Source organism: Camponotus floridanus, unplaced genomic scaffold (genome assembly GCF_003227725.1).
Source record: "Camponotus floridanus strain SB8 unplaced genomic scaffold, Cflo_v7.5 scaffold109, whole genome shotgun sequence".
In the NCBI taxonomy this organism is placed as follows: domain Eukaryota; kingdom Metazoa; phylum Arthropoda; class Insecta; order Hymenoptera; family Formicidae; genus Camponotus; species Camponotus floridanus.
In genome coordinates, this window is record NW_020229225.1 from 42,610 (window position 1) to 56,760 (window position 14,151).

Genomic DNA, 14,151 nt, shown 5'->3' on the forward strand with positions numbered 1-14,151 from the left:
ACATTGGATATAATAATACACCATAATTATTTCGTAGTACGTTAAATATTTTAATATAATATAATATTGAACGAATACACAGTTCTTACTTTTGTGACATATGCTCGCTACTGTTTATTTCACCGCGATCTTCGCTACATAATACGACGTCTGTTCATCAAATCTTGACGCGCGAATAATAATGAAAATCAATCAAACATAAACTTTATATATAGAATATAATCGCGTCTCACACTTTTTCGTATTTGTTGTTACCGTATTTCAAAAGATAACGCGACGAGAAAGACGATAAGTCATTGCCTACCCAGGTAGAACATGAAACTTATAATGACATCATTATAACATCACCTAAAAGTCATTTAAGAATTTAAATTGCGTCATTAGAAAAATCATAATAATCTCATTTGATATACTTTTGGCAATGTTTTAGCTTATTAATATTATTTTTTATATATATTACGCAATTACTTGTTTATTTAATTATTCATGTATATTTTAATTATATTTAAGCAACATAATCTTTTTAAAATTATATAATGCTTTTTAAAATTATATAATTTAACTTAAAAATTTAAACTTAAAAATTTATGATTCTTTTTGTCATCTTTAACTCATTTTTTAATCATTTTTGTTTAGGTAACTTTTAATTGATAAATAAAATCATGATGTGACGTTATAATGATGTCAGTTTCATGTTCTACCTGGGTTGCCTACCTCGTTACCGACGCGACTGATAAGAAAGACAATCGAGTGTACGAATATTGTACACATTTATTACTATTGTATTATCAATCTATGAATGTTATATATATATATAATAATATGCCGCAATTATTTCGGAGTACGTTAAATATTTTGGCATATACTGTACGCGCACGTATACACAATTCTAGCTTTCGTGACGTAGCTCGCTATGAGTCGCCGCGACCTTCACACGTGACGACTCAAATTCTGACTTCTGATGTTATAGTAGCTTTCAAGACGCGCACGCGAAAGGACGGCCGCGAGCTTCTCTTGCTATAATTACGTATTACAGTTAGAATATCGATCGTGCAACACTAAATAATTGACCATGGATATGATTGACGATGGACATTATGGCCGTTGACCGAATTTCGAAGAATTTCAATATTTTCTCTTCCGAAAGAATCGTATCGTGACATGTTTCGTCGATTTTTATCCGCGGATATTTCGAGAGTGCCGAGTGAAGCGCGTATCGAGTGAATATCATCGCGAGTGAATCTTTGCAATGACGTAGATATGTATGACTTCACGATAGTTGGAGCATCATGGCCGTTCTAAGTGGAAACTGGGACTTATCGTTAGAGAAATTCGATATTCTTCCTCGTTCAAAAGAGTGTTGCAACACGTTTTTATCCGTTAAAATCGCGCTTTCGAACGTGAAGTGTCGAGTGAAGTATCGTCTCGCGAGTGAATCTACTGGACTTGTGTGTGTTTCTAAAAAGATGGGGAGGATCGGATTACAACGACGTTTGGTCTGGAACACAAGATGGTGGATGACTTGATTACTCGGGACGACGAGACACATTACCTATTTGTGAGTACATTTTCTTTACTAATATGAGAGACAGAAAGAAAGAGAAAAAGAGAAAAATTCTTCTTAAATATAATATATGTATTCGAAAATTCTTCATAAATATAATTATATATATATAAAATTATATATATATATATATATATATATATATATATAAATTATTTATAAATTATATATAAATAAATATAATTATATTCGAAATATATTTATTGTTTTGACATATCAATATTTTATATATATGAAGAATAATACATATTCGAAATATATTTTAAGCACAGCTATTATTTCAAGCAGTTAATAATGAGAGAACATGGTAAAAAAAGCATCATATATATATATATATATATATATATATATATATATATGTATCTTTAACTAAATTTCCATAGCTAATTTTAATCAAAAATGTCGATCTCAATGCTATACTAATTTATGGAAAATTAATATGAAAACAGTAAATATACTCTGCGATGCATTTTCATTTTATTCGAAAATTCTTCATAAATATAATTATATAATAATATATAATTATATAATTATATATAATTGTATAATTATATATAAATAAATTATTTATAAATTATATATAAATAAATATAATTATATTCGAAATATATTTATTATTTTGACATATCAATATTTTATATATATGAAGAATAATACATATTCGAAATATATTTTAAGCACACCCAGATAGAACATGAAACTCATAATGACATCATTATGACGTTATCATGATTTTATTTATCATTTAAAAATCACCTAGGTGACTTTTAAGTGATAAATAAAATTATGATAATGGTGTCATTATGAGTTTCATGTCCTACCTGTGCAGCTATTATTTCAAACAGTTAATAATGAAAGAACATGGTAAAAAAAGCACCATATATATATATACGTATCTCTAACTAGATTTCCACAGCTAATTTTAAGCAAAAGTGTCGATCTCAATGCTGTACTAATTTATGGAAAGATTAATATGGAAACAGTAAATATACTCTGCGATGCATTTCCATTTTATTTGCGGACAAGAGGTAGAAAGAACGTTTCGACACGAGAGAAATCGAGCTACAAAAGGTTAGGTTACGATTCCCGTGAGATTTTTCGACGGGATGCATTCGCGAGAAAAACGCATTTCGCTCGTTATACCGCGAACGAACCGGATCGTCGCGCGCGATGTTGCATTATACACGGTGTTAAAATTGTCGTTATCGTTTTACGGAATTTGCTTGCGGTGCGCGATGTCGTCGAAAGAGAGAAAGAGAGAGAGAGAGAAAGAGAGAGTTATACGTGGAAACAGGGGAGAGAATAGGCGGACCGGGCGGAGGTGAAGGGGAGGGGGAGGAAGGGGAAACGTTGCATGCCTAATCAGACAACGACGGCAGACAGTGCTTTATGCGTTCGCTCCATCTGCAGATTTCCGTTTAATAACGTCATCTGTATGCAGGAGTACATTATCTTTAGCCGTCTCTTTCTCTCTCTCTCTTTCTCTCTCTCGCGTGTGTTCTCCCTCCCGCCCTTCTCCCGTTGAAGGATTCTCGTGCATTTGCGCGGCTTCTTTCCCCGTGACGATTTAGCGGTAGTTGTTTAACGTGCTCGTTAAGCGCTACTTTGGACGATTCGTCTTCGAGCCTCGTCGAGTTAGTTTCGTGATTCTCGCCATAATGCGATTTTCAAAGGAATCGGGCGTAGGAGGGATGCGGAAATAAAGTTCGCATTCTCAAATGTTCTTTCATGTTAAGAATATAATTGTTTCTTTTATTCTTGCGTAATATATTTTTTTACCGCGTAATATATTCTATATTATATATCTAGATTTTTTTCTCTTTCTTTCTCTCAATTTAAAGGTAAAAATATGCAGCGCAACGGAGTATTTATAATTTAATTAATAACACAGTTGCGGAAATTTGTTCATATTTTTTCATTAATTTATTCACATTTTACCGAGCTTTTTAACTTTATTACGCGTTTTGAAAAATATAGAGTTTACGAGTTTCGCTTCTCTCTACCGTGCGTGCAATATACACAAATAGCAATATAAAGATGATATAGAGATAATTAGAAAAAATGAAAATTTATTAAATTTAGAAAAACTGTTTTTAAAATTTATATTACGAGATTTATGTGAGATACACGAGTGATTCATTGCGTTTTCTTCCACATGACGTTTCGTAATCTTCTCATTGAACTTAAGAGATACTCATAAATTAGTATCACGATATTTTTTTTTTTAGACAGAATATTTTCTTCGTTTTTCCTTCGTATGTTTAACTTTGAAAAAAAAGTACTGGGGGAATTCTTCCGTAAGAAAGTTCCCAGCTTGATATCGACTACGTTGACGATCGCGGGACTTTGTCTACATGGACGAGCTAAATCTTGGTCTTAACCCTCGCCCACCCTTGTCAAAATATGTATGTCGGGATAAGTTCCGTGCCTACGATCTTAATCCGACGGTTATCCGGCACCGGTAATTTACGTGAATCGGTAGCCTCCGTGTGCGACGATATTGTGCCTGTCCTTAAAAGGGATCTTTAAGCACACACTATATATAATTAACATGTTGGAACTTAATTAACGTACCATATTAAACAGTAATCAAATAACGAATTGCAAATTGAATTATTAATTTGAATTACATGTGCTCACTCGATCATTGATAACGTAGTTAACATGTTGACATAATTTAATTTAATTGATGGAATTTAGTTAGAAACATCGCGATATATTTTCTAATCTTTTTTAATCACAGTTTGTAAATCTTTAACATTTGTTACTACGTAAAATTTGAACGTAAAATTTTAAAACGTTAAATGCGCTATATAAATATTTTATTTTTCTCATTTCTCTTTAATGGGTACCTTTTATTTCTGTAGGATAAATTTCGATGGCAAAATTGCAATGGTTCGTGAATATTTTAAGAAATGATATGTAATGTATTCGCTTTATACGTGTGTCTTATATCGCGCAATTTCGTTAAGACGAACTAAAATTATCTTAACAGGCTCTTTTCATTTCGCGCACAATGGCCAACCGTATCAGTTTTATGTCAGATTTTGCTTGCAGTCGCGAAAGAGAATACATCAGAGTTATATTAAAAATTAAACTACTAAAAGAACTATTGCGTTCGATGCATTAAATTAAAAATGAACGAATTTGTTTGAATTAAATGTCAAAAGTGTACAAGATTTTATTTTTAATTTTATTTCAAGTAGATCTCGATTAGAGAATGTTAATCGGAGGGAAATGAGTTACAAGTTCGTTACAGCTATTTAAAATTAAATGAAGTAATGAAACGTCAGCTTTAAGACAGTAATCAGACATCGACTTTAAAGTGGACGAAAAGAATCGGATGAAGAGAAGCGCCGAGAACCTGTACATACGATTGCGATTCTCGCGTCTAACGTGCTACTAAACTTAACAGCAGTCTTTCCTTGACAATTCTGCGCTCGACGAAATCTGCCGCATGAAATTTACACGCCGTTAACCTTTTGTATGTGTTTCCTCTTTTTCATGCGATCGCGCCCGTCGTCTTCGTCGTCGACTTACCCGGGATTCGATACGCCGTTATCGTAGCTAGAGATCTCGCACATGCACATGAACGTAAATTTACTTTTCGAGGATCGCGATACTCTCCTTTTTCCTGCTCCGTTCTTTTTTTTTTTCATTGAGACGCTCCACCGGAGATAGTCGCGAGCTTTAAACTTGGTTGACGTCGTCCTTTAGGAAAGAAATCTCACAGATTTGGCGAATGTTATATACCATATAATTGCGATAAATAATTAATAAAGATATATATATATTCTTTGGCGAAAAAAATTGTTATTCTGACACGTCTCGAGTTTCGAAAATTGAATTTTTTCGACTTGATTTTCTGATTTAGAATGTTATATACGATATAATTGCGATAAATAATCAATAAAATATATATTCTTTGGCGCAAAAAAATTATGAAATTCTGACATGTCTCGAGTTTTGGAAATTAAATTTTTTCGACTTAATTTTCTGATTTGGAATGTTATATATGATATAATTACGATAAATAATCAATAAAAATATATATTCTTTGGCGCAAAAAAATTATGAAATTCTGACATGTCTCGAGTTTCGGAAATTGAATTTTTTCGACTTAATTTTCTGATTTGGAATGTTATATACGATATAATTGCGACAAATAATTAATAAAGATATATATTCTTTGACGCAAAAAAATTGTTAAATTCTGACACGTCTCGAGTTTTGGAAATTGAATTTTTTCGACTTGATTTTCTGATTTGGAACGTTATATACGATATAATTGCGATAAATAATCAATAAAAATATATATTCTTTGGCGCAAAAAAAATTGTTAAATTTTGACACGTCTCGAGTTTCAGAAATTAAATTTTTTCGACTTGATTTTCTGCAGGAATCGAAATCCGCTCTATCGGCTCGTAATATTTTGACAATGAGTAATAACAAGTGCAACGTACGCTTTTAATTCGCGACGGGGTTCGGAGGTGTCAGAGATTCGTATTTCATGGACGACTTAATCGATAAATTATTGAGGGATCTATAGAACCCGAGGGTGGTTTCGCGTTATTCACCGATTGCTATGCCGTCGCTAGTATGTATAAAAAAAACGCCATAGAGAGACACGATTTTATGACACACCTGCGATTTGTTTTCCTGTTTAATGCACACGCGCGTTACTTCCATATAACATACCGGGAATTTTATCTTTCGATGGGTTTTATACGATCGATGCTTCGATCGGAACGATTGGTCGCGAATGTGTCGCGTGACTATTATAGATCGCTTTCAGGAAATACGGTAGTTCGTCTTGCAGGAATTGATATTGCTACGATTTATCATTACAACAGCACAGCATTGACTTTATTGTTTGCTTTGATCGTATTTATTTTTTTCCATGTCGTAGTTTCTCTTCTCTCAGAATTACGTAAACCAAATATGATTCAATTAATACGACAAATTTCAGCTAATTTATTATAATATAACATATGCGAATTTGTTTATTTATTTGAAAAATTATAGATCATTAAATAGAATTAATCATGTACATAGAAGTATAGGCAGTTACCCTATTTATCCTATATAAATATAAGTCCTGCCAAATTTAGCACTAAATAGGGACTCGGCAGCTGATACGCTCTCATATCCACATCCTTTGATACGCGTTATTTACTTCGTGGCTACGCGCAAATATCGGCATTACTATTCCTATTTGCTTTCCGTTTGTCAATCTGCGCGAACGATGGACCATTACGCGCATCGGTTACAGCTGGCGTATTAATTGCTCAGAAATGAAATTACAATGCAATAGTCCGTGAACGATATAGATATATTTCCTATTAATCTGATTGTAAGGATATTTGATATAACGGTCAATGTTTTACATTAGCCGTTTATCGATATTCGCGTTAAAAAAAAATTACTATTACATCACGTAATGTTTTGCGCTGCCCAGCAAAATGATTGTGTTTTACATCCCAGTATAAAAATTCTTTCATTATTCATAGATTTAATACGAAACGAAAAATATATTCTGACGGCAAAGTGAGAATAATTAATAATTTCACAATTTTTTTGCATGTATATTTTATATACGGATGATTGTCGTATGTACGACAATTAATATTACACAGGGTGTTCTGGACTTAATAAAAAAATAATTGAGCGAATAAATATTTTTTTTTATGCTCGATCTGAGAGAAGAGGTATCCTGTATAATTAATCGTACATACGAGAAGCGACGATTAATTTTACATGAAATATAGATTTTTAAAGCGAAGATTTGAAAGCTTTTTTTTTTCCTTATCCAACGACGTCTGAATTTCGTCTGACGCGAAATAAATTAAAGGCCATCTCGTTTGCGCTCTTCTCATCCGTGACTTAGAGTGAATCGCATTCTTTCGTTATATCGTCTATCGGATCGAAACGAACAGGACTAATTTGAAAATAGAAATGACACCCACAACTGCGTTCCAGTCAGCCGAAGGAATCTCTTTATTACATAGCACGCCGTAGAGTATTGCGCGATGAGGAATGCCCGTCTTTTTAGCGATAATGACGATGTTCCGGATACCGGATGTTCGATAGCGAAGGAAGCCGTTGAGCAAGACAACTGCGTTCCGCGGATGTATGTAGTTCATGGAGCATTATCGATGGATCTCTCCAACGCGCGCACGTTTAATGAAGAAATGATGCGTTTCCAAGGGCCGATTTATCTCGCTTCGCGTTTGCACTAATTTTCAAATGGCCATAATCGTCCGTAATCTATCCGCCATGCATTATCGTTCGATCGAATTATCATTCGGAATTCGCATAAACGGCTCATATTTAGGGCAGCTCTGATCAACCGAATTTGCTTCCAGCGATAGTTGCTTGTAAATAATGAAAATTATATTTAAATTTTGCCGAATATTTATGGAATGGAAATACGATATTCGATTCGTTGATATCATTTTTCAAATAAACAACCTTTTGCGAGGTTTATTATTCATCTTCCATTATTTATAATATTAATTTCGATTATTATTTTTTTTTTTCGTTTTCTCTTTCATTATTTATAAATAAGATTTAGATAAAATTTTGATAACAGATTTATATAAATGTTTCAATACGTACGAAAGAGAAAATATTGAATCATTTCATCTTCTTTTCCTTCATCGAACGATTACATTTTATTACGTTGGCAATCCCAAAGATGAACCGCCTATAATTCGATAATAGTTGGCTCCCTCTCGTACTTTTCTTTCTGGGTGACGAGCTTGCTTTATCTTTTTTTCTGTCAGCATCTCTTGCTCGACTCGTTTATCGTATCAGTCATCGCGTTAGCAGCCGTTCCTCTCTTTCTTATCAAACCGTGGCGAAGAACGTTAATTAATCGATGCTTTCTTTGATTAATAATGCTGCTGTATATAAATTTTATCATGAAAATTTTTACCAGAGACTTGGCCGTTCAAGTAAGATCGCGAAGCTTGATCATATATTACAGATCATGTATCATATATTCGCTTTATCTTACTTTCACTTTATCATCGTGTATAAAAAATGAAAAATTTTGAGATATTTTAAGGTTTATTTCGCGTCCGGAGATTTTTACGGAAAATAAATCAAACTTTTCCGTACATATATTTTGAAATTGAAATGATTAATACTAAAAAAAATCTTATATTAGATTCTTATATTAGATTTTATTCAAAATTTTAGAATTTATTTAAAAGATTGAACTAAATAATATATACATATAATATGTAATTATTATATTTATTTATTTATACATAATTATTATATTTTTATAAATAATATAAATAATATAAATTATGTAATTGTATTTTTTCAATGAGCGCAGCCTTATAAAACTAAAGACAAGGTTTTTTATTTCTTTTTTATTATTAGTCATCATATTTTTAACTTTTTTTGTGCTATTTTTGCTGAAATTATATTCAGAATTTAAATCGACGAGTTTTGTGGTGTCGTTTTTAGGTACATTATCATCGGAATATTCACGAAAATTCACTTGCATATGAAGAAAGCAGTACGGAGAAGATTGAGAAACTTGTAATCCAATTTTTATCGTCGTACACGTAATGAAAGAGAGAGAGAGAAATGGCTGTCGCTTCTTTCCACGAGTCTCTCACTTTTTCGTGCAATTTCAGTAACGGTGAGAAAGAATTCTGAATATGTTCTTCATTATACCATTGCACGAGATGGAAATGTAATGTTAAATGTCTCGCAGATTAATAAAAACTCTTTTCATTTCCTATTTCTGTCACTATAAGTATATTTAACAAGCATCTTCAATTCTTAAAATGACGTATCTTTTCGACACATTATATTTCTTATAAAGATCTGCGATTTTAAAAATAGGAAAGACTTATTAAGTATCTAAAAAGCTTCTTCGAGTCGTTCATTGTTATCGAGTAATTTTACATTTTACGTCAAAGATTTATGAGAGTTTGAAAAAAATTGAGTTTCACAAACATATATAACTAAGCTAAAAGTTTCATTAATAAAGAAAATGATTTTCAAAAATTGTCTCATTCAATCAATATTATCGGCAGTTATTTATTTTCTGAAGTCGATATACGTCAATATAAGCAATTTATTAAATGATAATTTATTAAATGATTTCAAAAATTGTTTTACTCAATAAATATTATCGGAAATTATTTATTCTCTAAAGTTGATTGATATATTAATATAAGCAATAATATATTTTTCATGTGAGATAAATAAATAAATAAATAAATAAATAAATATATATATATATATATATATATATATATTAAAAGATATATATTAGAAAGAAACTGATATAAAAAAAATGATTGAGAAAATAATTATTATACATATGTATAGTTTTATGAACAAAAATCCAACTAAGTTATTTTAACTTCTTATCTTTAAACGCTTCTCCCCGATTTTCTGTCGATCGACCGTGTTTGAGAATCGGTGCATAACTACGTGCGGTAGAGTAAACAGAATAGTAATTACTGAGTAAGATGGAATTCAGTTCATAGTGTTTATCTTTCGTGTAACAATGCCATGTATCTCGCGACGGACAGATCCACCTACTTTGACGTAATGCCATTCGCGAGTACGGCGGGAATTGACGACATCTCCAAGACGATTCGAAGAATCTGACTGACATAACCGTCTCTGAATACAACGAGGCATTAAGAGTATTTATGGGACAATTCGAAGATAGTTTCGTAAGTTCTTCCATCGGGCATGTAATTACATGGGGGCTGTAACGAACGAGCCGAATAATAGCTTTTAAATAATGTATTCATTTTCAGACTGAACCATTATCTTTTCCATGCTTTTTTCCTATTTTTATTTTAAATGTCAAAATTCTCTCTCTTTCTCTCTTTTTCTCAGTAGAAACTATAGAGGAAGAATCCTGATTCACTGTGTTGTGTAAATTTAATTAGAGATTGAAATACACACATAAAAGTGCACACTTGTGAAATAACGCAGCTCTATGTATTTTTATATATTTACTTAAATAAAATTTTAGTTTTTGAAATAAATTATTATGTAATTAAATAAATTACTTATACGTAAAATTATAACATTTTTTTATAACAAGCTTGCTGCATTATTATTCTTTAATTTGTAATTTGAGAACACAAATAAATTAAAAATTTATTTTATTGTGTAACTTTCAAGCTCTTTCTTTTTAGATATAATAATATAATATAATTATTTCAATACCGATTATTTCGCATTTCTGCTTCTCGGTTACAGTTATATTTTTTTATTATAGAAATACATATAACAAACATTACCATATTGTGATAAGTCAATAGAATACGTGCGATTCAAAAATCAAACATTTGTTCGGTTTGGGTATAGAAACACAGTTGTAGGATGATATTGCAATATGTCGGAATCGATAAAGGAATTATCTTGCTTTTAAATCAATTTATTTTCCCGTATGTATCGCAAATATTAAAAGCGCATTTATGCGACGAGGCAGCAATACGCGGTATTAGTTATATATGCGTATATAGATACAAGTGGTACACGTGGAATCGATATCGGCAGCTAATGGGAGTGTAATCAGTTTTGTGGTCATACATACAACGTTATTCAAATTATTGCGCTGACTGTCAGTGAGACGTTCATTGCACGTGTGTATGTATGTATATAGAATTGCGTCCAATTTTCCTATCAAATATCATTTTGCCTACGTACCATAACGCCTCGGTAAATACGGGAAAACAATATGATAAACAAATACGAGAGAGATTTACTCAACGTCTTGATTTTTGAAGCGAGTAATTTTTTATTATGGAGATCATGTGTTGCGAACGCGTGGCAGTAATTTTGTCGCGATTACATGACTTTAATCATGAAACTTACCAACAGCTTAATTAGACGCGAATGGGCCAATTTAAGATAACTGATAAGGTCACGGGGAAATGTGACCCCGTTCATCTAATCGTTCGGTTTTAATCAAATGCGCCATGCTCAGCCCGGACCGCCTTCGTATAACGGGCGTGCAAAAATTGGCTCGTTAATTTTAATTATTTCGTTCTGGGCGTTCGGGGCATTTACGTAAATTTCCTGCTCTTGTAATTAGTCGATAGAAAAGTTCATTTGCGCCAAGTATTATATCAAATTCAGTACGCGCGGCGGTTTTTCTTACCCTCTCGTCGCTGGCAAGTAGGACATTGAAAAATGCTTCGTATACGCGACAAATTTGCGAAAAAAAAAAAATCTCCACAGAGTGACGTGCCGCCTTGAGACATTTTAATGTTTTCGTGTAATCAAGAAGATCGTGCAATTTCGAGAATTTACATTATCCTACATTTATAAAATATCCTGGATATTTTGTAAAAAAGATACTTTTTAAGAATAATTTTCTTTTGTAAATTTCAAGTAAATATTTTTTTCTTGCACGCGAAAGAAATTGCATTATCTTTACGATGACGTAATTGAGCATAAAACTCTTAATTATTTAAGATTATAACGCTCGATGTCTCGAAATAAATCGAAGTGTCACTCTTCCGAAGAGATGTTTTAAGAAATTGTCTGCGTCGCGTCGCGAAAAATCCATAATTATCTGTTATATTTATAAAAGTAGATAGCTTAAACGAAGATTATAAGGATCGCGGTCCATTTTAATGTCTTCCTGGAGGTCTATTCAAGCTGCACCGTGTACTAGGTGCATTACTTGATTAAATTGACTTAGTCCTGCACCATGAAGCTCCATTGCGGAAGTCTCCGCTTCATTCTCCGAACGAGTCTCTCAAACCAGACCTTCTTGCAAGACCACGGTTCTTACATAATTGGATACAATTACTATGGCTACATGTAATTCTTCACAGACATGTTAAATGTTCGAACGTTCCTCAAAGTACATCCCTCGAAATTAAATTTACTCGAAACAATTATTGAAAATTATCATCAATCATTAGTTAAATCGCTTTTTGCGTTATTATTATGCGTGCGATATAAATATTTAAAAAATGATTGAAGCGAATTAATATGCTCGATTTGACATTATTTGACTTCCAAAAATAAATATATACATATAATAAACATAATTGAATATATATGTGGATACACCTAATTATTCAACGGTACGTTAACGCAGATACACATACAACTGATAGATTACTATTTACCACGACTATGCGAAATGATTTATTCGCGCAGTTAATCAATTAGTTCTTCGACATGTGGTTCGTTATAACCCTGGTGCAATACGCGATCCATAATCACCGGGCACAAATACTTCTTGATGTCACAGTTGATTAAGCAAATAGAATTATTAATGCTCAGCCTATTATATCGACGTGGTATAACCAAACAATTAACAGTTATGCTCGATATAATTGCGCAGAGTGATAATTATCGCATCTCGTCAATAATTCTGCGATCTCATTTCGACAAAAATGACGTAATCTCGATCTTTAACGTGTGAAATATCAAATAACATACTGGTCTATTATTTTATAATTTATCCGATTTATTGCTTATATATATTAAATTAATATTTAAAGATATTGGTCTATTGTTTTATCATTTATCCGATTTATTGCTTATATATATTAAATTAATATTTAAACGATTTTAAAGCTGACAATAATAAACGCCTCGCGTACATTTATCGAGTCGAATATATCTAGAATTTTGAAAAATTCGCGTTTACGTTTCGGCGCGTTTAATTCGTATTTATCAACAAGTATTTCGGAGTAACCGAGTCGATCGGTTTTGAATTCGATAATACTTTCGAAATAGAACCGACTGACACTAAATTACTTTGACCAGATCGATCTCGTCCTCTAGCTTTGCCAATTTGCTTCGCGCAGTCCCGGGCTAAAATATAAGGTTTATCGTTAAAAGGTGATCAAAGCGAAATACTCGGCAGATGCGATAGCTTTGCTTCATCGTTGTCGTCGTCGTCGTCAACGTCATCGTCATTCGTCGTTGGTCATCTTGAAATGGCATGCAAACGCGATAAAAACTAATCGCGCGCGAAACGTGCGGCGTACAACTTCCGTTGGCCGAGAAAATGACTCGGGACGCGCGTAACTCAATCGACTTTGCACGTGTTCACGCGTCATGGTTCGCGTATAAAACAGTCGCGAGGGTGATCGTCATTCAACATTGGCAACAGCCAGATGCAATATCATTTCATTCGCCTGTGTATCCTGTTCGCGTCGCCGTTTTCGAGATTTAGCGCGTTCCGTGGCGCATTGAAAAATTGATTTGTACTTTCGTTTACACACGAAACGCGCGGCGCATCGAACGGAATCCCCGGTCGAAAATTAAACTTCGAGACCTTGATGGATTTACATGTTTTAATCCCCGAACATGGTTCCACCATTTTTTAGATGAGATCTGCAAGCGCAGCTTTGTACCGCTTAAATTCGTCAACACGATCGTCGAATAAAAACCGATTATCCGATTATATCGGAGTTTAATAATCTTCTCGTCGAGAAAATATAAAAAAAAAAATAAATAAAGCCGCCAATCATGGCTTTCTTGGGAATGCATTAATAATTTTTTGCGAGATGCAAAAAATTATGCGCCCTCGATGAGCGCAAACTTTCCTCGTGTCACGTGTATTCCAGCGA

The 14,151-nt window shown here is 32.8% G+C and overlaps 1 protein-coding gene across 1 annotated transcript in view; it reads left to right on the top strand.

The window, feature by feature from the left end:
• Positions 1 to 990: 990 nt before the first annotated feature.
• LOC105252143 (zwei Ig domain protein zig-8) overlaps positions 991 to 14,151 on the top strand; it is a 324,369-nt gene continuing 311,208 nt past the window's right edge. Inside the window, exon 1 of the mRNA XM_011259410.3 lies at positions 991 to 1,558. The gene's annotated coding sequence lies outside the window, so the exon portion shown is untranslated. The remainder of the gene's footprint in view (positions 1,559 to 14,151) is intronic.